The sequence below is a fragment of the Gossypium hirsutum genome, chromosome A01 (assembly GCF_007990345.1).
Source record: "Gossypium hirsutum isolate 1008001.06 chromosome A01, Gossypium_hirsutum_v2.1, whole genome shotgun sequence".
Classification (NCBI taxonomy): Eukaryota; Viridiplantae; Streptophyta; class Magnoliopsida; order Malvales; family Malvaceae; genus Gossypium; species Gossypium hirsutum.
Window position 1 is genome coordinate 76291112 of NC_053424.1, and position 5283 is coordinate 76296394.

Consider the following 5283-nt stretch of genomic DNA (forward strand, 5'->3'; position numbering starts at 1 on the left):
TCCGGAACTAAGTCCGTTATGACACTGGCTCTAAAAAGCCTTCGAACTAAGTTCGGTTATTAGCACTGGCTCAAAGCCCTTCGAGATCAGCTCCGGATTTAGCCCCGATTAGCATTCACACGTATATGATATACATATCACATCTGGATATCATTCCTGATACTCGAATACAATACAGCATGTTTACTACCATAATCGATCGATTCATTAATCCCACACAAATAACATAATCCCTTTTCGTTAATCCACAAGATTTCTATAACCATTCGGCTACAAGTAATACCTTACTTATTTATTTTACCATGTAATTCAAGTAGAATCGTCAAGTCACGAGTTAATTATTATGCTCATAGACAAATAATTGCCTTATTAAATCGTGAGCTAAATTTCATTACTCAAAGACTTACCTCAGATGTTGTCGAACGATTTCAACGGCTATTCGATCACTTTTTCCTTTCCCTTATCCAACTTTATCCTCTAAGCTCTTGAGCTAAATCAAACAAATTTACTTCTCAATCAAACACATACATACGGCAACCATATACATTTCAAAAACCAATTCATTCGTATCATTTGTCCATATATTAGCTTTAGCATATTTGGTCATTAGAGCGACCTATTTAACTTTCAAGCATTCATTTCTAATTTTAATTAAACAATGCCGAATGCCATTAACTACTAATGCCACACACACACATATGCATAAATTCATCCATACATAACCTATAGCTCATTCGGTCATTCATCTCTCAAACCTATCAAAGCTTCATATCAACTTCCCTGGCCGAATACATATATAAGCACATAATGCACATTTAGCATTTTTATTTACTCCATGATACATTCGGCCTTGGCATAATTTCATTAAAATCCCTATTAGCCACTTCACCAATCAATTATTCATCTACTTAATATTTCATAACTTATCATGCTAGCTGAATATTATTTATTCAAGTTCATCATCTCATATTCGGCATTAGCATCAAATATAATAGCCAATTCTTCCCACTTTGAATCTATGCATCCATTTAATCATAGTTGTTCAAGCACTCATACAACAAATTCATCCAATTTAACAAGAAACAAAAACTTTATTCATCCATAGCTACAATGGCCGAAAGATCTAGACATCTCAATACCGAAATCTCTAACATGGGTTGCCTAAAGAATTTGGTAGGGAGTTCAAATTTATCTAACATTTCAAGTAACTTAACACATCCATATAGCTAACATGCTAGTAGTATCAAGGCATCAACTAAAATTTTGAAGCCTCTTAGCCGAATCCTAACTCTCCAACAACCCCAATTTCATCCATGAGATAAATAGAAGTAGGCTAACCCTCCAAAGGATGTGTAAACCTCCAAAAGCAACATTGAACATACCTTAATCTAAAGAACCACCTTGGTCGAACTTCCCCTCTTCTTCTTCCTTCAATTCACGCAATGGAGGAGCAACCTAGCTAATTTTTTTGTTTCTCCCCTACTAACCACTATTATTTTATTACCCATGTTCTTTATTTTATTATTTCTAACATAAAACACTAACATAAAATGTTTATAATACATTTTAACCCATAGCATGGCCGGCCACTACTTGTCGTAGGTGGAAATTTGACATGCAAACCCATTATTTTCATAACATGCACTAATAGATCCTTATAGATTAACCCATCACATTTCAAAGTGTCACACATAAGTCCTATTAACTAAATTCACATGCAATTGACCAAATCGAAGCTCAAAACTTTCACACACTCATATTCACATATTTTAGACAATAAATATTATACTCAAATACTTCGGTGACTCGGTTTAGCGGTCCCGAAACCACTTTCCGATTAGGGTCAATTTAGGGCTGTCACAACTCTCCCCCACTTAAGAAATTTTTGTCCCGAAAATTACCGGTAAATAGGTTTGGGTATCGTTCTTTCATAGAGTTCTCGTTTCCAAGTAGCTTCTCGATTCCGTGTTGAGCCACAACACCTTTACTAACGGAACCCTTTTATTTCGCACTCTTTCACTTCACTAGCTAGGATACGAATCATTTCTTCTTCATAACTCATATCGGCTTGAATTTCAACCTCGGAGGGACTTATTATGTGCGAAGGATCAGATCTGTAACGTCGAAGCATTGAGACATGAAAACGTTGTGAATCTTCTCGAGATCAGGGGGTAAGATCAATCTATATGCCACCGGACCAACTCGTTCGGATATTTCATACGGCTCTATGAACTCGGACTCAGTTTGCCCTTACGGCAAATCTGAGTATCTTTTCCAAGGTGAAACTTTAAGAAATACTTTGTCTCCCACCTGATACTCAATATCTCTTTGTTTTAAATCCGCGTACCACTTCTGACGATCTGATGCTGCCTTCAGACTTTCACGAATTATTTTTACTTTCTGCTCGACATCTTTAATCAAATCAATTCCGAAAATTTTACTTTCACCGAGCTCGGTCCAAACAATGGTGTACGGCATTTGCGACCTTACAAAGCTTTGTAAGGCACCATCTTAATACTTGATTGGAAACTATTGTTGTAAGCGAATTCAATCAAAGGTAATACGCTCCCATGAACCACTAAACTCAAGGATGCAACATCTCAACATATCCTCAAGTATCTGAATTATCCGCTCGGATTGACATCAGTTTGTGGATGAAAAGCGGTGCTAAAATGCAACTTGGTACCCAAAGCTTCTTGCAATTTCTTCCAAAATCGCGAGGTGAACCTCGGATCTCTATCCAACACAATAGAAATAGGTACCCCGTGTAATCTTACAATCTGAGAAACATACAATTAGCTAGTTTATCCAATGAAAAATCCGTACGTACGGGGATAAAGTGAGCCGACTTAGTCAGTCTATCAACAACAACCCAAATCACATCTTTCTTACTTGCCGACAATGGCAACCCAGACACAAAATCCATCGTGACTCGATCCCATTTCCATTCAGGTATCATGATCGGCTGAAGTAATCCTGTAGGTACTTGATGTTTCGCTTTCACTTGTTGACATATTAAACACCTCAAAACAAAATCGGAAATGTCTCGTTTCATACCATGCCACCAAAACTGACATCTCAGATCGTTGTACATTTTCGTACTCCCCGGGTGAATTGACATTAAGCTACAATGAGCTTCGTTCAGAATCATCGAAATAAGTTCTGAATTTCTTGCAACACACAAACGACTTTTAAACCTCAAACAATCGTCATCATCAATTTGGAACTCTGATTCCATATTCGAAACGCATTCAGCCCGTTTTGCAACCAATTCATCATCGACTTTCTGAGCTTCACGAATTTGGTGAATCAACAATGGTTTGGCCTTTAATTCTGCTACTAACACATTGTCGGATAGAACAGACAGGTGTACATTCATCGCTCGTAAAGCAAACAGTGATTTACGACTTAAAGCATCCGCAACCACATTAGCCTTTCCCGAGTGATAGTCAATGACAAGCTCATAATCTTTTAACAACTCAAGCCAACATCTTTGTCGCAGATTCAAGTCTCTTTGAGTCATCAAATATTTGAGACTTTTGTGATCTGAAAATACATGGCACTTCTCGCCAAATAGGTAATGTCGCCATATTTTCAAAGCGAATACGATGGCAGCTAATTCGAGATCATGGGTTGGATAATTTTTCTCATGTGGCTTCAATTACCTCGACGCATAGGCCACAACTCGACCTTCTTGCATCAAGACACAACCCAACCCAAGTAAGGATGTATCACTGTAAATGACAAACTCCTTGCCTGATTCGGGCTGCACTAGTACTGGAGCTTCAGTCAAATAAGTTTTCAGTTGATCGAAACTTTTCTGACACTTTTCTGTCCATTCAAACTTAACATCTTTCTGAAGTAATTTCGTTATTGGTGTGGCTATCATCGAGAAACCCTTTACAAAGCGTCTGTAGTAACTGGCAAGTCCCAAAAAGCTCCGAACTTCAATAATATTTCTCGGAGGCTTCCAGTTAAGTATGGCTGAAATTTTGCTCGGATCAACTCGAATACCCGATGCAGATACCACATGACCCAAGAAGCTAACCTCTCTTAACCAGAACTCACACTTACTAAACTTAGCATATAACTGCTTATCCCGTAAAATTTGCAGCACTAATCCCAGGTGTTCAGCATGATCGGTTTCATTTCTCGAATAAACCAAAATATCATCGATAAACACAACTACAAACCGATCCAAATACGGTCTGAAGATCCGATTCATCAAATCCATAAATACCGCAGGGGCATTAGTGAGCCCAAACGGCATCACTAAGAATTCGTAGTGACCGTAACTCGTTCTGAAAGCGGTTTTGGGTATATCCGAATCTCGAATTTGCAACTGATAATAACCCGATCTCAAATCTATCTTTGAAAACACTGAGGCTCCTTTTAGTTGATCAAACAAATCATCAATGCGTGGTAACGGATATTTATTCTTTATAGTCACTTTATTCAGCTGACGATAGTCGATGCACAACCTCATGGTTCCGTCCTTCTTTTTCACAAACAATACTGGTGCACCCAAGGTGAGAAACTTGGTCGAGCGAAACCTCTATCCATCAACTCTTGCAACTGAGCTTTCAATTCCTTCAATTCCGTTGGTTCCATACGATACGGAGCTATCGAAAACGGTGTAGTCCCAGGTACAAGCTCAATACCAAACTCTACCTCCCGAACAAGTGGTAAACCCGGTAATTCTTCGGGAAAAACATCCAGATATTCACAAACCATCAGCACAGATTCAGGCTTCTTTTCTAACTCTTTGTCATCAAGTACATACGCAAGGTATGCTTCACACCCCTTTCTTACATATTTCTGAGCCAACATCGATGATATTACAGCTGGCAACCCATTCAAGTCAGTAGACTCAACTCGGATTATCTCGTTATTTACACCCCTCAAATCAATGGTTTTTCTTTTGCAATTTACATTGCATCATGTACGGTTAACCAATCCATACCGAGGATAACATCAAATTCATCAAACGGTAAAAGCATCAAATCGGCCGGAAGATAGGAACCTCGGATTACTAGGGGACATTTCTTACACACTTATCAACAAGCACACAATGACCCAAGGGATTCGACACTCTAATATCAAACTCGGTAGACTCAACAGGTAAGGTCTTACTGGATGCTAAAGTCTCACATATATAAGAATGAGTAGAACAGGGTCAATCAATGCAATCACATTGGTATCAAAGAGCGTGAATGTACCGGTAATAACATCGGGCGAAGAAGCATCCTTACGTGCACGTATAGCATAAGCTCTGGCAGGAGC